General features: G+C 38.9%; 1 protein-coding gene and 1 pseudogene across 27 annotated transcripts in view; one reads left to right on the forward strand and one right to left on the reverse strand.

Moving 5' to 3' along the window:
- Positions 1 to 24,444, forward strand: part of FOXP2 (forkhead box P2) — a 651,851-nt gene that overhangs the window by 51,311 nt on the left and 576,096 nt on the right. The window lies entirely within an intron of this gene.
- LOC108176916 (protein mago nashi homolog 2 pseudogene) lies at positions 21,165 to 21,607 on the reverse strand (annotated as a pseudogene).

Raw genomic sequence — 24,444 nt, forward strand, 5'->3', positions numbered from 1 at the left:
TATATCTGTCATTGTCCAATTCTTGAATATTTCATTAGGATATATGTCTAATAATAGAATTATGGTGTAAGACATGGGGCACGTTGACAGATTATTCCTAGAAAAGTTATACTGATTTCTGATCCCTCCATTAACATGAAAGTTTATTTTCCTAGGACAAAATTTTATTGGATTTAACTTTATTGCTAATTTGATGATCAGCTGAAAATTAACTTTTGATAAAAGTTTTTAAATTTTGTGTAATAGACTTTAATGTACTCATTTAAGATAAGACTAAAACATACTTTGTGAGTTAAGGAGAAATTTTTATTAAAAGGCAAAGAAAATCTGAGTGGAACTGAAATAACAAAGCAAAGGTGCTATTTATATTGCTGTTGACTCGGCCAGATGTGGCATGGGCTTTTTCTTTGTTATGAACAGTATAGAGCATATTTACTGTCTGTTTAGCTTCTTTCACACTTCCATTTTGTAAAAGTAAAATCTCAAGAAATATTTTCTTACTGAGATAAAAATATGTAAGAAATTATAGATAATGTAATGATGTATAGATTATTAGTAAATGTAAATTGAGAGTAGCTATGAAATTTAAAATGTATGTAGTAGTAGATTCATTGACCCTAATGGTGCTATGTATTATCTCAAAGAGAAATCTGTGTTGTTTTAAATATATATATATTTATAATTTTGAAAAGTTAATCTGCAAAATCCAAGTTATTTCACCTATGAAGCAATGATTTGTTAATAGCTTTGTTGTGCCATTCTTTTTGTTTGTTTGTTTTTGTTTTTGACAGGCAGAGTGGACGGTGAGAGAGAGAGACAGACAGAAAGGTCTTCCTTTGCCGTTGGTTCACCCTCCAATGGCCACCGCGGCCAGAGCGCTGTGGCTGGCGCACCACACTAATCCGATGGCAAGAGCCAGGTACTTATGCTGGTCTCCCATGGGGTGCAGGGCCCAAGTACTTGGGCCATCCTCCACTGCACTCCCTGGCCACAGCAGAGAGCTGGCCTGGAAGAGGGGCAACCTGGAAAGAATCCGGCGCCCCGACCGGGACTAGAACCTGGTGTGCCGACGCCGCAAGGCGGAGGATTAGCCTAGTGAGCCGCGGCGCCGGCTTTGTTGTGCCATTCTTGATGCAATATAAAAAATGTGCTTGAAGCCGGCGCCGTGGCTCACTAGGCTAATCCTCCGCCTTGCGGCGCCGGCACACCGGGTTCTAGTCCCGGTCGGGGCGCTGGATTCTGTCCCGGTTGCCCCTCTTCCAGGCCAGCTCTCTGCTGTGGCCAGGGAGTGCAGTGGAGGATGGCCCAAGTGCTTGGGCCCTGCACCCCATGGGAGACCAGGAAAAGCACCTGGTTCCTATCTCCTGCCATCGGATCAGCGCGGTGCGCCGGCCGCAGCGCACTGGCCGCGGCGGCCATTGGAGGGTGAACCAACGGCAAAGGAAGACCTTTCTCTCTGTCTCTCTCTCTCACTGTCCACTCTGCCTGTCAAAAAAAAAAAAAAAAAAAATGTGCTTGAAGAAGTACATATCTCTTTTCTAGTTCTCAGCTTTAATTATTGATAATTACAGAAAAGTATGGCATCATATATATTTTAGAAATTTTATAGATTCTATGATTTGTTCACATTTTATTTGAATGCCTTTTATATTTCTATTTTTTCAATATAAAAACCCAAATAAGATATCTGTAAGTGATAGCCCACAATTCAGGGGAAATATAAGAAATGGAGGCATCAAGGATTTCTGCTGGAATGAGGCCTCTGGCATTGTATGTTTTCTGTGACTGGGTACCTTAACCAATGAATTTCACACGTAAAATTCTATCCTTCTGACCTCCACTAGAAAATATGCGATGATAGTAAGTATTTTACCCTCTGTGTTTCTTATTTCTGAAGAACTTCCACTCAGTACTGATGTCAATTCTGGTTCACTCAATAGTAGAGCTGCATTTTATTGCTCAAGATTTGACAGTTTGAATTGATTAAACAGCCTCAATTTTTAGCTGTCCATTCATTTTTGTTTTCAGAATTCTGCCTTGGTAGGGTTTTAAATAGATAATACATTTTTAACTTCCCTAATCCAAAAATATGAAATCCAAAACTTTTTAAGTACCAACATAATGTCACAGTGGAGAACTCTACAACTGACTCCAAGTGATGGATCTCAGTTCAAAAACAAAAACAAAAACAAAAACAAAAACAAAAACAAAAACACAGACACTCTAGCAGACCAGCACTGTGTTGTAGCGGGTTAAGCCACTGCCTACAGTGCTGGCAGCCCATGTTTGAATGCTGGGTCAAGTCCTGGCTGCTCCTCTTCCATGGAGCTCACTTCTTATGTGACTGGGAAAGCAGCACAGGATGACCCAAATACTTGGACCCCTGCCACCCAGATGGAGTTACTGGTTCTTGGCTTCTGCCTGGCCCATTCCCGACCATTGCAGACACCTGAGTACTGAATCAGCAGATGGAAGATCTCTCTCTCTCTCTCTTTCTCTCTCTCTCTTTCCCCTACCCCCTCTCTCTGTCTTTGAAATAAAGAAGTAAATCTTTTTAAAAAGGCACATTAAAATATGGTATAAAGTTATCTTCAGGCTATACATACAAAGTGTACATGAAACAAATGAATTTTATGTTTAGAGTTGGGTCCCATCACCAAGATATCTCCTTGTTTATGTGCAATATTCCAGAATCTGGGAATATCTAACATTGGAGATACTTTTGGTCCTAAGCCTTTGAGACAAGGGCTCCTCAGGCTGCAGTATGCTACAACCTAAAAGTTGATTGTGTTTATGAAGTAAAAGATAGTAGATGTTTATTTACATGGAAAGGTAAAACATAACAGTTTTCAGTAAAAAAAATTAATATTAACTTCTCATTGCTTTCCAAAAATTTACAATAGCCTTTTGAACATACAGTTTACATTTGGGAGAATATAGGCCTCAGTTTGTCTTTCAGAAATTGTGAAAAACAGATAGGCATTTGTGTGTGGCATGCCCTCATTTCACAGCAGAGTCTCCAGGTTCAAGTCGCAGCTGCTCTTCTACTCCTACGTCCTGCTGTTGTGCACTCGGAGGCAGAAAGTGATGACTTCTTAAGCACTTCAGTACTTCAGTTCCTACCCCCCATGTGGGAGATCTGTATTGAGTCCTAGGCTCCTGGCTTTGGCCTGGCTTAGCCCTGGATGTTGCAGGCATTTAAGGAATGAACCAATGGATGGATGGAAGATCTTTGTCTCTATAGCTCTCTCTGACTTTCAAATGAAAAATAAAATGAAAAATAAATTAAAAATTAGAAAAGGATTCTGAGGACATTTAGAAGATTGAGTTCAAGCTAACCACCAGAACAACAGAAAATTTTAATGTAACTTTGGAAATAACATCAATATTAAACCTGCTACAATGAATTATTCATGCAGTCTAATTTGGTTTTATCTTTACTATTACAGGAGAAACTAGAGACTCTTATCTGTGGACATTATTTTCTAACATAATAACATCAAAAATAATGAGCTATTTTTATTCCTTGTGTGCAGAAATGGAAAGTTTCCTTAAAGATGACATATGTCTACAACCTTAAAATTTTGAACTAATATCTACTAAAACTATTTAGGTATGTTTTTGAATTTTAAATTCCTGGTTTTAAAGTAAAATATTCTTTGAAAAACATAATGAGTTTCATAGAGATTGATCATGGTTTATTCTAAAAATACCAAAATACCACCAGCTTGAATTATTTAGTATTCTTGTACTGAAGTATATGTTATTTGATACACATTTTCCATTTGTTGTGAGGATAATTCTGTCTTTAGGAGGAAAACAGATGGTATTGTGTATAAGTTTTAAAGATAAGGAAATAGAGATTAATACAGTGGGAAGAAAATTCAGAAACATTAGGTTCATTGTTGTAGTGTGAATCTATAAGTAAGTGGCTCTTTAAGTAATATCCAAATTTAAAGAAAAATTGATTTCTTGGGCTTATTTGTATAAAGTCTCATACTTTTTTGACATTTTCACAAGTATTATGAATAAGCAAATAAGTTTTAGTGTCATAATTGTAGATAAGTATTTTCAATATACGTGACATATATGAAGTGCTCACAGAGACCGATGATTGACAGATGTTTCTGGTATCACTTTTGGATAAGGTAAACTTTTTGAATTTGATTCAATTCTATTTAAGTTATGCTTAATATGCTGAAATTTAGTTTAAAAAGGTCAATTTCACATGGAAGAGTTCAAGAAGTGTTAGAAAAATATCTTATTTATTCCGAAGACCTTTCTGTCTGTCTCTCTCTCTCACTGTCCACTCTGCCTGTCAAAAAAAAAATCTTATTCATTTATTTATTTAGACAGGCAGAGTGGACGGTGAGAGAGAGAGACAGAGAGAAAGGTCTTCCTTTGCCGTTGGTTCACCCTCCAATGGCTGCTGTAGCCTGCGCATCGCGCTGATCTGATGGTAGGAGCCAGGTGCTTCTACTGGTCTCCCATGGGGTGCAGGGCCCAAGCACTTGGGCCATCCTCCACTGCACTCCCTGGCCACAGCAGAGAGCTGGCCTGGAAGAGGGGCAACCGGGACAGAATCCGGCGCCCCGACCAGGACTAGAACCTGGTGTGCCGGCGCCGCAGGTGGAGGATTAGCCTATTGAACCTTGGCGCCGGCCTAGAAAAATATCTTAACTCCTCATGTGTTTTAAAGGGACAAGGTATTCAGCTACAGTTTGTTAGAATTTGCTGATACAAGAGGGGAAGATGCTAGAGTGGTCCATGTGAATAACAGATTGTAGTTGGAGGCATTGACATTAGTTTAATAAAAACTTTTTTTTTAAAGATTTTATTTATTTATTTATTTGAGAGGTAAGTTACAGGGAGAGGGAGAGACAGAGAAAGATCTTCCATCGACTGGTTCATTTCCCTAAATGGCTGCAATGGCTGGAGCTGGGCTAATTCAAAGCAAAGAGTCAGGAGCTTCTTTTGGGTCTCCCACACGGGTGCAGGAGCCAAGCAGTTGGGCCATCTTCCATGGCTTTCCCAGGCCACAAGCAGAGAGCTGGATCAGAAGATCAGGGAGATTTCCAGATAGTTTATGTAGACACTTCATTAAAGGGAGTATAATTCCCTGCTCCTTAAGTGTGGGCTGTGGATGGTGAGTCTCTTACAGTTCAGTATGAAAAGTTGGAAGAGAGTAACTTGACAGTAGAGATATTTGACAAACCCTTCCTCAGGTCACCAAAGTCAATGTCAACAATTACATCTTAGTGTATAACCCTATTCTCATCATGAGAAAATCATCAGTATTGTCAGTTGAGGGATATTTTATAAAATATCTTACCGGCACCCATGAAAACTGTCAAGCTTGTCACAAATAAAGTCTGAGAAACTCCCATAACTGAGGGGAGCCTAAGAAAGCATAATGACAAAATGTGATATAGTGTCCTGGGTGGGAACCTGAAGCAGAAAAAGGATATTAGTTTAAAACTAAGGAATTATGAACAAAGGGTGGACTTTAGTTAACTTTTGCCAAGGTAATTTTAGAATTTCTGTGTCTGTCAACTAATAGTAGGTATGGCTATGTGGTAGACTTGTCATAATGCTGGATAATAAAAGTACCTAACACTGTAGAGTTTACTAGAAGTCAGGAATTCTTTTAAATACTTTATATGCCTGAACTTAATTTTTTGAAAGATTTGTTTATTTATTTGAAAGTCAGAGTTACATAGAGAAGGAGAAGCAGAGAGAGAGAGAGAGAGAGAGAGAGAGAGGTCTTTCATCTCTGCTGGTTCACTCCCCAATTGGCCACAATGGCCAGAGCTGCGCTGATTAGGAGCCAGGAGTTCTTCCGGGTCTCCCATGTGGGTGCAGGGACCCAAGGGCTCGGGACATCTTCCACTGCTTTCCCAGGCCACAGCAGAAATCTGGATCGGAAGTGGAGCAGCTGGGGCTTGAACCAGCGCCCATATGGGATGCCAGCACTGCAGGTGGTGGCTTTACCTACTACACCACAGCACTGGCCCCTGAACTTAATTTTTTAAACAATTCTTTGGTGGGAGGTATTCTCATGTTAAAGCTGAAGAAATGAAACTAACTTGCCCAAGATTATGATTGATATCTAGCTTCAGGGGTAAGCTTTTCGCCTCACAGTTAGGCAGCCTTAGTTAAAATGCCAGCCTTGCCTAGGAGTACGTGGTCAATTTTGACTGGGGCTGTTGCATATCCTGGAAGTTGCATTCCTGCTGCTGATGTAGGAGACCTAAATTGAGTTCCTGGCTCCTGGCTTCAGCTCTGCCATTCTTCACTGACCTACAGCTGTAGTGGGCATTTAGAGAGTGAATAAATGGATGGGAGCTCTCTCTCTCCCTCCTTTTCTGTCTCTAACAAACAAATAAATAAATTAAGCAAAATTTAAAATACCCAGCTTCAGATGGAATTATTCTCGTGAACCAGATAACAGTTGTTTTGAGGCAAGTTGCAAAGAGCAATTACATTCTGTTACTAGGGTTAGCCTTAAGAGCAGATTTGTAGGGTATAAAACATAATACAAAGGCTGCTTTTACATACAGTTTAAATGGAATTAGAAAGCTATAGAAAGGGGCCAGTGCCTTGGTGCACTAGTTTAATCCTCCACCTGCAGCAGCATCCCATATGGATGCTGGTTCTAGTCCTGGCTGCTCCTCTTCCAATCCAGCTCTCTGCTGTGGCCTGGGAAAGCAGTAGAAGATGGCCCAAGTTCTTGGGCCTCTGCACCCTAATGGGAGATGGAGAAGAAAAACCTGGCTCCTGGCTTTCATATCAGCGCAGCTCTGGCCGTTGCAGCCATTTGGGGAGTGAACTAACAGAAGGAAGACCTTTCTCTCCGTCTCTTCCTCTCACTGTCTGTAACTCTACCTGTCAAATAAATAAATAAAATATTTTAAAAAAGAGAAAGCTGTAGATTTTGTTTTTGTAAATTATTCCATGTTCATTTTCCTGATATTTTTATTTTGTCATGTCTGTATATATTTACAAACTATTGGAGTCCCTACTTCACTAGATTTTTTGGTGACTGAGCAAATAAATAAGAGTGAGCTTTAAAAGATTCATGTAAAAATGAATTAAAAGAAAGTTCATTTTGGTGGAAATAAACTTGAAAATACATGCTTTTTTATAGTATTATTTTCTGTGGATTTTTTGAAGTCTCTTCATATTTTCTGCCTATATATTTTAGGCAAAACAGTAATTATTTAACATCTTTGTATTATAGCCTTAAAAATTTTCCTTTTATTTAGCAAATGTCTAACCTATTACAGCATTTGGATTTTGTAGGCTTTATAAGTCTCAAATCACATGTAAAGTAAAGGCCTAAGAACATTAAAACAAGAGTGCATGAAATCTTGTATGAGGAGCTCAAGGTGTAAAATCCTGCAGACTTTGGTTGTGCTTTTTTTTTCCCAGAAAGATATAAGTAGTACCCAACAATGTGTTAGTTTTATAAAAGCCCAAGCTCAGTTTTATTATTTTTATAATGAGTGTTTTATATTTATATGATTACAATTTAAGTAGAGATGATGCTGATAGGCAGACAAATATCTTCCCAGAAGGAAATATGTTCTGTCCATTTGTAGGTGACTGTTTACCCTTGGCTTGAATGTTTAGCGTGTCTATGAGCCAGGTTCTTGATTTCCATTGAGGGAGCAGTGAGGGATTGGATATACTTACTTATTTTGAGACACAAAAAATTTGCCAGAGTATTTCTTTGACCTGCAAGCTGTATTAAGATTCTGTAATTTAGTCCATGGCAGTGTGGCCTGTTATTTTTTACATGTAGCTCATGATATCCTGAGCTACATGAAATCCTGACAGGTAAATGTCAACCTTTTTTAAATTTAGCTATTATGTCTGTGATAGTGCCTCCAACTTCAGTCATGCTGTAACAAATGTAGGAAGCTATGGTATTTGGTGAGCACCTTGAGTGAATTGTGGCCTTGAACTCCTTCAGCCACCCTCAGGGTGGAGGATCAGCATGTAGGCCCTTGACTGTGACATGTCAGTGCTTCAGTGTTGTGTTCTGTGACATGCAGGGCTGTTTTACCTACATGTACTTACATAAAATTGCAAAAATTATTACAAAATATTTATGCTGAAACCCAGAATATACAGAAGATAGATTCTTTACCAGACTGATTTGAACCTTTTTTTGTTTCTTGATTTATTTATTTATTTGAAAGCAGAGCAACACATAGAGTAGAAAAGACACAGAGATTTTGTATCTGCTGGTTTACTTACCAAATGGCTGCAAAAGCCAAATCTGGGCCAAATTGAAGCCAGGAGCTAGAAACTCAATCCTGGTTTCCCACGTGAGTAGCAGGGGCCCAAGTACTTGGGCTGTCCTCTGCTGCTTTCCCAGGTGTGTCAGCAGGAAGATAGATCAGAAGTGGAGCATCCAGGATTGGAACTGGCACCTTGATAAAGGAGTGCCTGTGTTGCAAATGGTGGCTTAATCCATTGTGCCACAGTGCTGACTTCTGATTTGAATCTTGGTGTTGACCATTCCCATTAGATAATTTAATTATAGTGGTCAGGAAAGGTCTCTTCTGGGAACCAAGAAATCACCCTTCTTCTCTATCTAAGTTCTGAATGAAATGAGAGAAATTACTGGTAAAATGAGTCACTGCTTCTTCCCTGGCAAGAGATGGTAGGCGATGAAAGAAGGCCAGGGATTACAGATTGTCTGGAAACAGCAAGAGTTGGGAAGAAGCGTTCCCCTCAGACCGCTGCATGCTTGCCACATTAATTGTGGAGAACCCTGAAAAGCAAAACCCCTTAAGGAACAACAGAGTCATAGGATCTTCCAAGAAACTCTTACCAGACCATCTCCCAAAGCACTCCATTACTAAAGTGTGTTGACTTGGTGACATAGGAAATGTGTATGTTTTGTAAAATATTTTTTAAAATAAGATTAAAAAATTTGTTTTGAGTTGTCTCTTCTAAGTGTAGGAAACACAAATATTTCAAAAACAGCATTGTTTGCAAATAAATATCAACATTCTTAATGATAGTATAAATTCCAAAAATCATAAAAACTTCAAAAATGTGTAAGCCATGTTTTTGAAATGTGAGGGTGGGTGAAATTGAAATATCCAGGAGCATTTAGAAGAATTTCCAGAAGGTCTGTTTTGAGTTGGAAAGTTTGGGAAGTTGAGAGCACACGTTTTTTGTTGTATTATACCATTTGTGTGGTGCTAAACTCTTCAAAAGGAATTGCTTAGTTTTTGCCATCTCTTGCTTCCTTTCTTCATGTTAATTAATAAAAAATGTATCAGATGAAGTATTAGGCAGATATTGCTATTAATGAAATAAAATAAATAGAGCTTTGAGGTGTCCTTGGTAATAAAGCTGTTTGAAGAAGAAAAAAAAATTTTTTTACAAAGCCCACTTCCAGCTTGAAGGGAGAAATCAAACTGTGTCTACCAACTTTCCAGAAATGATACAGAATTTTTTTTGTATTTTAAAAATTTATTTATTCAAGAAATAGGGGTGGGGAAGGAAAGAAAGAGAGAAGGAGAGCGAATGAGCATTTCCCTCCACTGCTTGACTCTTCAAATGCCTATAACAGGTAGGAAGCCAAAGCCAGGGGCTGGTAACCTAAGCCGGCTCTCCCATGTTGGTGGCAGAGACCCAGTACTTGAGCCATCATTGCTACCTCACAGTGTCTTCATCAACTGGGGGATCTGGAGCCAGGAATAGAACTGAAGCATTTTCAAAATGGAATGCAGGTGTCTTAAACACTAGGCCAAGCACCTGTCCCCTTTTTGACATTTTAAAGTGTGTTTTTAGTACTAACTGAAAACGCTTAAATTATCAGAGTAATACTATAAAGCGCTAGTAGATTCTCTTAGGATTTAGTTTTTCTTTTGTAGTTTGCTCCTAAAAATATGTAACTGTTTAAATTAATGCATTGATCAGGATTTAGGTTATTTTGTAGTGAACAAAAAAAAAATCCTCCAAATATATTTGGATTGATTCAGCACCAGTTTATTTACTTATTTATTTTAAAGATTTATTTTTTGAAAGAGTTACAGTCAAAGGGTATATATATATATATATATAGAGAGAGAGAGAGAGAGAGAGAGAGAGAGTGTATATATATATATAGAGAGAGAGAGAGGGAGAGAGGGAGAGAGGATATATGTGTGGATATGAGAGAGTATATATATATATATAAGAGAGAGAGAGAGAGTGTGTGTATATATATATAGAAAGAGAGGATATATGTGTGGAAATGAGAGAGAGAGAGAGAGAGAGAGAGAGGATTTCCATTCACTAGTTCACTCCCCAGGTGGATTAATCAACCTGGGATGGGTCAGGCTGAAGCCAGGAGCCACGAGCTGCATCTGGGTCTCTCATGCGGATGAAGGGTCCCAAGCAATTGGGCCATCTTCTGCTTTCCCAGGCCATTAGAAGGGTGCTGGATCTGAAGTGGAACAGCCAGAACTCAGACCAGTGCCCATATCAGGAGGCTTAACCCACTATGCAACCACAATACCAGTTTATTTTTCACAATGATTCCAGCTCCAATACAGATTGTTAGGATTCTTAGCTAATTGTAATTATTGAGAAAACTATGTTAAAAGCTTTTGTATTTTTTAAGTTTTATTTGTTTATGTTTTATTTGAAAGGTAGAGCAAAATATATACACAAATACACAGATACACATGGAGAGGAGAGAGAGAGAGAGAGAGAGAGAGAGTGAGCACAAGAGAGAGCTTCCATCCACTGGCTCATTCCTCAAAAGCTCAAAACACCAGTGACTGGGCGGGGCCAAAGCCTGGAGATCAGAATTCCATCCAGATTGCCTGCGTAGGTGGCAGGTGCCAAGTACTTTCTTTCATGATGGCTTTCACAGAGGGAAGTAAATACATGAGCCATGTACTAGCTCTAACAACTTCTCTCATATTCCAGTGGTAAAGCAATTTACCTGCCCCACATGCTTTTCACGAAAGTGAAGTTCTATCACATGTCTAAAAGCAGGAAGAAAAATATTGGACAAACAGCATTAATTGTGTGCCATAAATAATTATTTTTCTCCTTTGGTAACCAAACTAATTTAGAATTTCTATAAATATGTTATTTTTATTTAATTTTCTTCCTATTTTATGGTATGAATGTCACCAGTTTGATACTTCCTACTTTGTCTCGCTCATCTGCTTACTGTGTCTAATATGGGGTACTTTGAGCAATCAAATAAGCTTTGACTCATCATTTGTATGAGACAGTTAAGCATTTTTCTTTTTTCTTTTTTTTTTTTTTTTGATAGAGTTAGTTTTTTTTTTTTTTTCTCTTTTGATTTCTTGAATGACCCAGTGTTCATTCAGGAGCATGTTGTTCCCTTTATATAAATTAAAAAATTATAAATAATTGCCACAAATCCAGCCTTGCCAGGTATGATTTTAAAAGAAATAATATCAAAAATGTCTTCTGATATATTAAAAAAGTTAACTTATTAGGACAGAAAGAGGTTAAATTCTTACATACTAGAAATGAGAAGGCCCTGTGCAAATTATTAAACTGTGTCATTTAAAGGTTTGTGTGTATATATGTGTTTGTATATATATATTTGTGATTTATTTATTTATTTGAAAGAGAGAGAAGGAAAGCGAGATTGAGCTCTTCCATCCTCTGTTTTACTTCCCAAATGGCTGCAATGGCCAGGGCTAGGCCAAGCCATTTCCAGGAGCCAGGAACTCCATCCTGGTCTCTCACTTGCATGGCAGGGGCCTAGGCACTTGGTCCATCATCTACTGCTTTCCCAGGCTCATTAGCAAAGATTTGAACTGAGATCTTGAACTGATGCTTATATGGGATGAGATGTCACAAGCAGTGGTTTAACCTGTGTCACAATGCTGTTCCCTAAAGTTGTATCTTTTTCTAACTTTTCATCTAAGGGTGTTATGTTGGTTCAGAAGTGTTCAGAGTTCTGAACACGTTTATTGTCGCTCCCCCTCTTCGTGGAGGAACGACACTAAGCCCTGCCTAGGCTTCATATCCGAGTCACAGCACCATTATGTCGCTCCCCCTCTTCATGGAGGAACGACACTAAACCCTGCCTAGGCTTCATATCCGAGTCACAGCACCATTATGTCGCTCCCCGTCTTCGTGGAGGAACGACACAGGACCCTGCGCTGTTCTTTCATCTGCTCGGCCCTCCCCGGGTTTGCTGCTAGTTCTTCCCGGGTTGGCTACCGACCCTTCCACCTCCGTGGAAGGGCGGTTCCCCCTGCCACATTCCCCACTTCCGCGGGGGAGCGGCACACCGCCGGCCGGCTCTCTCGGGGGCTGCACAGGTGTTCCTTCAGATAGATGTTCCCCTTAGATGTTCCTGGTGCATGTTGTCTCTCTCCTCCTTTATAGTCCTCCTCCGCCAATCCCAACTCGGCTGCCCACACGCCGAGTACGCTGCTCTCCTCCAATCAGGAGCAGGATCAGCTCCTGGAGGTCATCACTCAAGTTGGCAAGAGGCAGCTGCGTAGAAGCTGTTTTCTCCTCTCCCAGCGCCATATTGTGGGAGAGCAGATGCATAGAATAAGTCTTAATTCCAGTAACTCAGTCCAGTCCGAGTTGCTCCCCACAGTTTATTCCTATATACAGCTAGGTAATTGACATGCAAGGAATCATCAAGAAAAGATTGCGAAAGTTATGTTATTTGTTATTTATTCTGAGCACTAGAGTAGCATGATATAACAGAACTTTTAAAATGAAAGTGAGTGTAAGGTTGCTAAATTAAGAAAAATGTATTTCTTGTTATCTTTAAGGTTTATTAATGTTCGGTCTGAGTCTTCTATTGATGATTATGTTGCTGGAGCAATCTAACCTGGGAAGAAAACTTGACACATGAGTGGGTCTGTTTAAAATTCCTTCAACTACTGGAATGGCAGCCTTATGTTAAAGCAAGAAGATGAACACTAGACAAATGCCACACAATGTTTTTGGTATTGAGTACCAATGTTACTGCTCATTATCTGTGAGACCTTATAATTTTTCTGCTGCTTCTGAGTGCTAATGGGTACCTGGTTGTACTCCCCTAAAAGTTCAAATGAAATTCTCTTATGCAGTGTTTTGTAGATTGTGAAGTTTAAAAATTATCATTCTAACTAAAATGAAGGATAATAAAAACATTTATTAGTAATGTTCTGCTTTTTGTTTTTATGTAAATAATTAATAAAACTGTCATTTTAGACCTTGAGTCTTAGTTTAACAAACAATAAACCTTCTGCGGTGCTTAATTTTAAATGTCTTAAAATTGGGAATGTATTTTAAATAGTAGTGTGGCTATTTCTCTCTGCTTACTATAGAAGGTTAAAAAGTTTAATTTTATAATTAAAACATTTAAATAAAACAGTGGGTTATAGCTGTGTGGAGAGCATGTATGCAAATGGATAGAGAGACATCAAAGCAGTTATTAAGGTGGTGAGATTTTGCAAATTTTATTGTTTGAAAATTACTCTTTTGAATAATTCTGTTACATAGAAATATGAAATTCTGGGAATTGTATGGAAACACTGTTTACAACTTCTGTATTCAGGATCTTTTAACGTGGAATTTGAGTGTTCCTAAGCTAACAATTGAGTGTTTTATGGCAGTAAAGCATCATTCTTTGTTTATGTACTCCTGTGTGTTTCTCCCTGTATTTCATGTGTTTATGTCTGATACTAAGTACCTCTTGTACATTTCATCTGATTTATAACCAGATAATAAGATCAACTGAACCTTGTGCCTTCTAGATTTAGTCAGCTTGGTTGGATTGAGAAACCAATTAGGCATCTTTGGTGGTGGATCTGAAGTAGATACTAGGTGCCTAATGAATACATGTTGAATTGACATGAATTGATCCCTTCATTTACCATCTTGATAGCTCATAAGATTCTGAATTTGTTTTTTCTTCACTTAGAAGAGTGCTCTGCCCATAGAATCAGTGAATGTTTACCAAATGAGTGGGTGAATGGTAGCTTGAGGAAGGTGAGATTGAATGATGCTGGGATGTGAAAGAAAGGGGAAAGAATCAGGGATACTTTTTTTTGGGTATGTCATTCATTAAATGAATTTTATTTTCACACCTTTTAAAATGAAATTTTGGCAGCATCTTTAAAATAGATGTGAATATTATAAAGGTAAGAAATTTTGGGAATGCTAATTGCTAGTGTGACACCATGATATAAATTTGTCATGGCATGTGAAGAAAACAATAGTTATTGCCATTGGTGTGTGTGACAGGCAGGAAAAACAATAGACGTGTTACTTGGCAACAGGCTGGAACAGTGTGATTATCACAATAGAGTCATGGAATCTCTGAATTGGAAAGGATCTTAAAGGTCACCCAGTCCGCCATCCAACTTGACAGATGGCCATCCAGCCCCAACCTGACCATTTCTAGTCACTGTTAGCTCTTGTGGTAGCCAGTTGTGTGGCTGGATATTATTAGCAATTAAAAAGCTCCTTAAACTCAGCAAAAATCTGGCTTTTCTAAACACCTCAGTGTCTGTGATTGAATGCTCATAAATTACATAAAATTCTCCCCAGGTGGGTTAGTATAGAGAAAATGGCACTGTACATGCTATGTGAGGATTTGGATTTATGACACAAATCAGTCACTTGTTTTAATCTTGGTCAACGTATCTATTTGTGAGCCATATACATAATATAAGTTGGGGGTGTTATAGGGATCAAAAAAGGTAATGTGTATATATACACATATATATACATGTATACATATATACACATATAAACACATATATATGTATATATACATAGATGAGATACAGCTTTGTAAACTGCGTAGGTACCAATTTTTTACTTTGACAGTCTATTGTATGTTGATCATTGTTATTTTTTCCTTTGGCTGCCCCTAAGTGTTCCACTTCTCCAGGTGCAACTACAGTCACCTGTGTATTGTGATAACGTTTTGTGCAGACATGTGCAGAAGACATGACATCAGCACCATGACATAGTGAAATACAGGCACAAAACGAGGCCTGTTAGATGTGATGCAGGGAATAGCTGATTTCTTGAGTACTCAGTACTCCAGAGAAACAAGCTTTGGTGTGTATACGTGGAGTACATTCACTACTGTACCTCCGACAACTCCATACTAGTATGTGAGTGCTAAATTGTACATACATTTTGGCACAAAGAATGCTACTGTTAGTCCAAAGAAAGCTCTACTCTGGTCAATACAACCAAAGAAGAAAAATCTTTGTGTTTTAAAACACGTCCCCCAAAATATAATAAAGTGGTTGATCCCATTAGCAGTTAGCTTCCCCTCATCCCTGACTTTGCTCCCTGAGACTTAAATATATTTATTTTCATCTACTTGAAATGCAGAGGAGGGAGAGGAGAGGAAAGATGGAGAGGGAGAGAGAGAGACATATCTTATATCTTTTAATTACTCCCCAAATGCCCACAACAGTGGGTCTGGACCAAGCTGAAGCCAAGAGCCCAGAACTCAATCTGTCTTCAAAATGATTGTCAGGTGCCCAACCATTTGAGGCATCTTCCTCCCATGATGATTAGCAGAAAGCCGAAATGGAAATGGAGCAGCCGGGACTGGAACCCTGCTCTGAAGTGGAATGGGGCATTCCAAGTGGCAGCTTAACCTGCTGCACTACAATGTGTCTGAATTTTAAGGAGAGATAAATCAGTGAGAATTAACTCTCACCTTGTGTATTTGGTAGCAGTGGAAACCCAGGATGGGGAAAGAAGGAGAGAAGCAGAGAGAGGGAATTCTCAGAGCTGTTTATAAGGTCTAAGCTTTGTCACACAGTTGGCATCGGCAGGTGCGCTAACATCTCATTAATCACAATTGCATCCAGAATCTTTTCTTCCTCTCCTGGCACAGAAATGATGGGTTCAGTGGCTGCTGTGTTTCTTCACAAGTTATTCTGCTGCATGGAGGGGTAAAGATGATTAACTCTATTGATCCTTGGGCCACTGCCCACAGACTTTAAATATTCACACCTTCATGACACAATTTAAAATCTGTCAGGGCAAAACAGTACCAGAATATTTTGTCTTTTTCTTCTCTTTTTTCTTTTTCGAAGTATACATATGGGGCTGGTATTGTGGTGGGTTAAGACACTGCCTGGGATGCTGGCATCCCATATGATGCCTGTATGATTCCTGGCTGCTCCACTTCTGATCCAGCTCCCTGTTGATGCACTTGGGAAATGCAGCAGAATGCTTCAGCCCTGCCATCCATGTGGGAGACTGGGGTGGAGTTCCAGGCTGCTGGTCTTGGCCTGACCCAGCCTCAGCTGTTGTGCTGTCCCTCCTTCCCCACCTCCCTCCTTCCATCCCTTCCTCTCTGTAATTCTGCCTTTCAAGTAAAATTATTTAAAAATTAAGAAAGCACACACACACAGAATTTGAAAGGCAGAGAGACAGAGGGAGATGAAATAAACCACATCTAAATTTTGTGAATTTCCAGAAAGAGATCCATGAGCGATTTAAATGGAGTTACATTCAGTTTGATTTAATTTAAAAATAATTAAAATGTCTATTGAGTCTTCTCTTTTTTTTTTTTTTTTCCTTTTGATGGTGAAACATTGGCAATGGGCAGGTCTTTTGCCTAGCAGTAGACACTAGTTGCCCACATTCCATATCGGAGTCCTGGATTTGATTCCTGGCTCATGTTCCTGACTCTAGCTTCCTCCTAATCTAGACCTTAGGAGGTAGTGGTGATGGTTCAAGTAATTGTGTTCTTACCACCCACATAGGAGGCCTGGATTGTAGTCCTGACTCCCAGACAGAGTGGTGCGTAGACCCTGGATGTTGCTTAGACCTTGGACATTGCTGGCACTTGGAGAGTAAACCAGCAGATAGGAGCACTCTGTATTTTGCTGCCTCTCAACTCAGTAACAATTTTTTAAAAGTCAAATCTTGGAAAGTGTATTTTCTCTGCAACATTTAGCATTTGTATGTATTTTTCCTTCCTTGAAACTGTTGTTCCTTGATTTTTATAATACTGTACTTTTATTGATCCCAGCATCTGGTGGTTCCCTTTTTTTCCCCTTTGTAGATGACTCTTAACTTCTCTAGCTGAGGTATGTAGCTTTCAGTCTTTACCTACTTTCGTATTCTTCACAAGCCAAAGCACTCCTATTTTTAATTCTGCAAGTAGTGATTCTTACCTGGTGCAGAGGCAGGTTATTTTTTGTTAGTCATTATCTGGAATGATGTTATTCCTCTAGACTTCATCCTTGCCTTGATTTTCTTTTATTTCTAACTGGGCAAACATAAAAGCCAGAGTGCTTTCCTTGGTCTATTCCCTGTATTGTGGAAAAACATAGCTACCTCCCAATTATAGCCAAGCCAGACAGCCTGAAAATCATTTTGGATTTTCCCTCTTTTGTTCCTTTTCTTTTTAAAAAAGATTTATTTATTTATTTGACAGTCAGGGTTAGAGAGAGAGAGAGAGAGAGAGAGAGAGAGGTCCTGCATCCTCTGATTCACTCCTCAAATGGCCACAGTGGCTGGAGTTGGGCCAGGCTGAAGCCAGGAGCTAGCAGCTTCATCCAATCTCCCAAGTGTGTAGGGGACAAAGCACTTGGACCATCCTCTGCTCCTTTCCCAGGCCATTAGCTGGAAGCTGGCTCAGAAATGGAGCAGCTGGGACACTTACGGTGCCATGTGGTATACTACCACTTCAGGTGGTAGCTTAACCTGCTATGCCACAATAGTAGGTCTTACTCCTTTTTCTTAGTCCATTTCAGAGCAGAGTAGACACTGGTTTATATATATCCCTTGTGTCTGTCCTGTTGCTTCATCTCTGTTTCTATTGATCTATTTCAGATATTCATCCTTTCTTGTTTGGATTGCTACTTTTTTATTTACCATATGCCCTGTAGTTTCTCTAATGTCTGTTTCTATGCTAATATTTGACCTCGATTGCTCCCCATCCCCACCCTGACTCTTGGCTGGCATACCACTTATGCAAGGCTAAATCATTAAATTATCAGTGCTGAACAAAGTATCTGGAACATGATGCACATATAAATACCTTTAACTGAATGATTAGACATTAGAGGCAGAGAAGAAATCAGAATTAAGAACTTCATAAATATTCCAATGCCATTGACACGAGTATGTGTGTGTGTGTAATATTAGGGTTTATTTCATTTGGAAAAGGTTCCATGTTTTTCCCCCTTACCACATAGAGCTTCTTCTGCTTGTCTTTTTATCTCAGTCCCAATCTTTCATAAGCTACTTTTTAAACCTCTTTTTTTTTTCTTATAAAAAGATTTGTTTTATTTATTTGAAAGACAGAGTTACAGAGAGAGGTAGAAAAAGAGAGAGGTCTTCCATCCTCTGTGTCGCTCCCCAGATTAGTAAGCTGATCTGAAATTGGGAGCAAGAGTCTGCTCTGGGTCTCCCACATGGATGCAGGGCCCAAGCACTTAGGCCATCTTCCGCTGCTTTCCCAGGCACATGAGAAGGGAGCTGGAGTGGAAGCGGAGTAGCTGGGACTCAACCAGTGATCACATGGGATGCTTGCATTGCAGGCTGGGATTTAACCCACTGTGCCACAGTGCCAGACCCTAAACACTAGTTTTGATTTCTTCCTGTCTCTTTGGAACACATCTGTTATTCCATATATTACCATAAATAATTTCCAAATATATAAGATGTGATTATTAGTGTAAGTTTTTCCATACAAACTACTAAAAATCTATTATATGATTTCACTATGAAAACACTAAAATAACCTACTGAAAATGGAACTAAACTCAAATCTTATTTTCTTTGTGCAAAATGCTTTCGCTGAGACCAGAGTAAATATTAGCATCATCTGGTGGTGACTCTTTAGCTACCATCAAGAATTTCTCTTATTTTTAATTCTCCTTATATTTTGAATTTATCTAGCTAAGAAATTGTTTTCATTAATTCAGTAATAAATAATAAATTGTTACTGTCTTTTTGAATAAAATACAAATGAATGTCAAAATACAAATGGCCCTTTTTGAGCCAAGAAGTGAGAAATTTGGTTTAATGACTTTATAAGAAGTATATACTAAAATGAACAATAAAATATAGCTCCCTGCTGATGTGCCTGGGAGGGCAGTGGAGGATGACCCAGGTGCTTGGAACGCTGCATCCAAGTGGGAGACCTAGAAGAGGCACCAGGCTCCTGACTTCAGCCTGGCCTAGCTCTGGCTGTTGCAGCCATTTGGGGAGTGACCCAGTGGATGGCAGATCTCTCTCTGTCTCTTCTCTGTCTGTGAGACTCTGCCTTTCAAATAAATAGAAGACTCTTTAAAAAAATTATACCTATTTGTAGAGTACCAGATGATGTTTCATTACATGTGTACATTGTATAATGTTCAATAAGGGTAAATATACCATGTTAAATATTTAACATTTCTTTGTAGTGAAAGTATTCAAAATCCTACTTCTAGGTTTTGTTTTTAATTACTACAGTAAATCATCATCATCTATAATCACCCTATTGTGCAATACAACCCCAGATCTCTTACTGCTATATAGCTAAACTTAGTACCCATTAATCAAGCTTTCTCCATCTCTTTCTCCCCAGTTCCTGCCCATCTGCTGGTAATCACCAATAAACTTTTTTTTAAAGTTTTTTTATTGATTTTGAGAGGTAGAGTTACAGACAGTGAGAGGGAGAGACAGTGACAAAGGTCTTCCGTTTGCTGGTTCACTCCCCAAATGGCTGCAACGGCCAGAGCTGTGTCGATCTGAAGCCAGGAGCAAGGAGGCAGGAGCTTCTTCCTGGTCTTCCATATGGGTGCAGGGGCCCAAGCACCTGGGCCATCTTCTACTGCTTTCCCAAGCCACAGCAGAGAGCTGGATTGGAAGAGGAGCAACCGGGACTAGAACCAGCGCCCATATGGGATGCTGGCACCACAGGCAGAGGATTAACCTACTGTGCCACAGCACCAGCCCCACCATTAAACTTTTAACCTCTATGAGATCATTCTGTTGTAGAACTTCCCCCACCTACCATATGAGTTAGGTTATAAAATTCACATTTCCTTGTGGTTGGCTAATTTCACTTACCATAATGACCTCCAGTTCTATCAACGTGATTCCAAATGACAAGAGGTCATCCATTTTTATAGTTGTATAGTATTCCACTTCGTGTATGTAACACATTGTGAAACAATCCATCAGGATAGAACTTTAGGTTGCTTCTGTTTATATGGCTATTGTGAATAAACATTGTGCTGCAGTATTTGTAGAGTGCATCTTTTTGACAGAAGTATTTCATTTTTCATGGATGCATACCCCGTTGTGGGGTTATTGGATCATATTGTAGCCCTATCTTTAGTTTTTTGAGGAAATTCCATACTGTTCTCATAATGGCTCTGTTAATTTACATTCCTGCCAGCACTGTGCAGAGATTCACTTTTCTCCACATCCTTGCCAACACTTGTTATCTTTTGTCTTTTTTTGATAATAGTCTAACTGGGGTGAGATGATGTGTCACTTTGGTTTTGAGTGCATCTCCTTGATGATTAGTGATGTTGAGCCTTTATTCATGTGCCTGATGGCCATTTGTATGTCTTCCTTTAAGAAATATCTGTGCAGATGTACTGAGCATTTTTAATTTTTTTCTGTTGAGTTGTTTGAGATATTATATATTCCATTTTTATCCCTTGTTAGTTATACAGCTTGCACATAGTTTCTCCCACTCTGTGATTTGACTCTTCACTCTGTTGATTGTTTCCTTTTCTGTGCAGAAGCTCTTGAGTTTGGTGAAATCCCATTTGTCTGTTTTGGATTTTGTTTCCTGTGCTTTTAGGGTCTGATTCTTTTTTTTTTTTTTAACCCATATTTATGTCCTGAATCATTATGTTTTCTTCTAGAAGCTTGAAGATTTCAGATCTTACATTTAGGTGGCTTTTTAAAGGCTTTAATATGTTTTACTGGAGCAAAATTTCAACAAAAGATGACTTTTATTTACAGAATTTAATATGTGTTGGAACTGTCCAACCCATCTGGACCCAAATGTAGAAAACTATTAAGTCTGTTCATGCATTTTCTTATTTTAAATTTACATACAAAAACTTATTTTATTTCACATTCATAATCATTCCAGTATTATAAATATTATAAATAACAAACCCTCCAATACATATCCCTCAAATATATAAACAACTTCAAAAATACATTATTTAGATTGGTTTATTCTTGAAGTATAGTCCAATGAGACTGAAAACTAACCGTTTCAGATCCTGTACCAAATAGTCAAATACTGTAAATCCTTAAGGATTCTCTGACTGGTTTACATAAATAAGACAACTCATTTTTAATGTGATGAAAGAATGCATTCATGTTCAGTTCTAATTTCAAACTTCTGTTCTCCAGCCTTGTCAAGGGGATGCCACAAAGCATCGTCTTCCGCTGTAATTTCCCTGTGATCAGTGATTCTCTTCAGTTCTTCCATTACACTTTTGTGTTCATTAGATGCTGTTTTTGTCACGACACCAGCTGTGTAATTGCACTGTGGGATGTGTAAGCCTTCCATTTGACCAAAACTCAAACTCCAGAAACTTGTGTCCGAACTTGTCCTTGTGCCCAGATAGTAACACAGGACAAAATAGCCAGTGATAGCCATTTTGGGGGCTCACATTTAGGTCTTTTATCCATTTAGAGTTGATTGTTGTACATGATGAAAGATAGGGATGTTGTTTATTTTTTCTCCCTGTGGATACCCTGTTTTCCCAGCACTATTTATTGAAAAGCTTGTTCTTTTCTCCAGTGTATGTTTTTAGCACCTTTGTCAAAGGTCAGTTGGTTGTAGATGCCTGGTTTACTTCCGTTGTCTCTATTCTGTTCAGTTTATCCGTGTGTCTGTTTTTTTTGTCAGTACCATCATGTTAAATTACTTAGTTTTATAATATATTTTAGATTCAGATATGTAAATGCCTCTTTCTTTGTTCCTTTTTTATTTTTAATTTTATTTTTTCAATATTTATTTATTTATTTGAAAGGCAGAGATACAGAGAGAGAGAGCAAGAGAGAGCACGCACTACCATCCACTGGTTCACTACCCAAATAGCTTCAATGGCCGGGGCTGGGTCAGGCCAAAGCTAGGAGCCAGGAGCCTCATCTGGATCTCTCACAAGGCGCAGGGGCCCAAGGACTAGTGTCATCTCTCTCTGCTTTCCCAGGTGCAGTAGCAGGGAGCTGGATTGGAAGTGGAACAGCTGGGACCCAAACTGGCACCCATATTATGGGACAATGGCACTACAGGCAGAGGATTTAACCTTCTATGCCACAGTGCCTGCCCACTGCTTTGTTCTTTCTTCTCACATTTAGTTTGGCTATTTGGAATGTTTTGTGATTCCCTACAAATTTTAGTAGTGTATTTTTCTTGTTATGTGAAAAATGTCATTGGTGTTTTGATATGAGTTTGCACCAAATCATTTTGGGTAGTGTGGACATATTAACTATATTGATTCTTATAATTCATGAACATTGCACCACTGCATGTCCTCTTTGATTTCTTTCATTAATTATTTATAATTCAATTGCATATATCTCTCACCTATTTGATTAAAATATTCCTGGATATTTTATTATTTGCAGCTATTAGAAATGTGATTTCTTTCTCCAATAATTTATTACTGTATAACAGTGTTATTAATTTTTGCACAGTGAGCTTGAATTCTGTAACTTTGCTAAATTAATTTGTTCTGTTAGCTTCTTAGTGGAATCTTTGGAGTTTCTATATATAAAATCATGCCATAAAAAGTGACTTTTTAACTCATCTCCTTTCTGAGTTTGATACCCTTTATTTGTCTTGCCTAATTGTTCTGGCTAGGACTTCCAGTACTGTATTTAATAGGAGTGGACATCCTTATCTTATTCCACATGCTGGAGAGAATGCCTTGAGCTTTTCACCATTCAGTGTGCTTACCTGTTGGCCTATTATATATGCCTTTTATTATGTAGTCATAAAAGCCCTCCTGCACTGATTTATTCAGAGTTTTTATCATACGAGAATCTTGAATTATACCTAGTACCTTTTGTGCATCTATTATGATGAGCTTATGGTTTATGTTCTTCATTCTGTTGATGTGATATTTTTGTTTATTGATTTACATATGTTGAACTATCCTTGCATCCCTGGGGTGAATCCCACTTGATCATGGTGAATAATTTTTTTGAGATTTACTTTATTTATTTGAAAGAGTTACAGAGAGAAAAGGATGGTGGGGGAGGGGACACAAAAGAAAATATGGTTTAATATCCCCACTTCAAGAAGAGAGTCCTCCAAACTTATGTTTCAGATACTTTTGCCTGGTGCAGAACCTTCTGTCAAAGATGATTTGGCTATTTTTCTCTCAATACAATAAGAAGTTTGTGAACAATAAAACCTGAAAAGAAAGTGGAGAAAGACCAACATATTATATTTATACCAAGAGGCCACCTATCAATTGCTGACTCAGAGACTCAGTGAAGTCCTACAAAGCCCAAACAAATACAGTAACTAAAGGGGGCAGCATTTGGGCAAGCAGAAGCCCAGGACCAGACACACACCACCCAGTGCTTTCTATTGTATTTGTCTGGTTTTAGCAGTGAGGTAGGTTTTCTGTGATCTCTCAGCATGTAAACAAGACGACTTTTTTCTCCTTTGGTTACCACAACACAGTAATCCCTTCTATCACAAGGCAGGACACTGGCTCTGGACACCATGAGGCCCTTGCTTATGGGTCTTCGTGGAAGCCAACAGTTTGCTTCATGTTTCCATCCCTGGACAGCACAAGATGGTATTGATCTTCAAACCCCTGGACAGTACAGGGGTAATGATCTTCAAACTCATCTTTACCAGCTCACATTTTTCACACACATGAATGCATGCACACATACACCCTGTTGTGCATCTTGGGCCTGGCCTTATCTGTTATGTGAACCAAAAGTCTGGTGTCTTAGGATCAGGCAACCCTAACCATGGTTTCCTCTCTGGGTCTTAGACCTGCCACAGTCTCTCTTACCTTCTCTGTACTACTTTTTCTGTTGAGACTAATTTTCAATCTTCTGGGAGGAGGAGATCAAGTCATGGGCAACCAGTTAATACCTGTCCTCCCATGAAACTTTTTCAAGGTGGAGGGGATTTCGAGAGGACTCTATGGCAAAAAAAGCCAGCTCTGGTTGGTAAAATGAGGTAGCTCAATAGGCTGTGTGTGCCAAATAGTTGCTTTCCATAGTGATAAAAATAACAAAAAATATTCCTGGTGTGCAGAACTGGAGCTGCTGCAGACTCATCCCTGAGATTGCTCATGTACCTGAGAACACAGTGCAAGAATGAGGGCCTTCTATTATGTTTTAAAACATACAAAGATATAAAACTGGAATATTTATATTAAGAAAACCATTAAAATGTGCAGGATATGTCATTTACATACAGCTAATGCAGTTGGCAGCCTGGGAAAAGTGGGACCCAAGGTC

Source organism: Oryctolagus cuniculus, chromosome 3 (genome assembly GCF_051225735.1).
Source record: "Oryctolagus cuniculus isolate XC-2025 breed Fujian yellow rabbit chromosome 3, ASM5122573v1, whole genome shotgun sequence".
Taxonomy (NCBI): Eukaryota; Metazoa; Chordata; class Mammalia; order Lagomorpha; family Leporidae; genus Oryctolagus; species Oryctolagus cuniculus.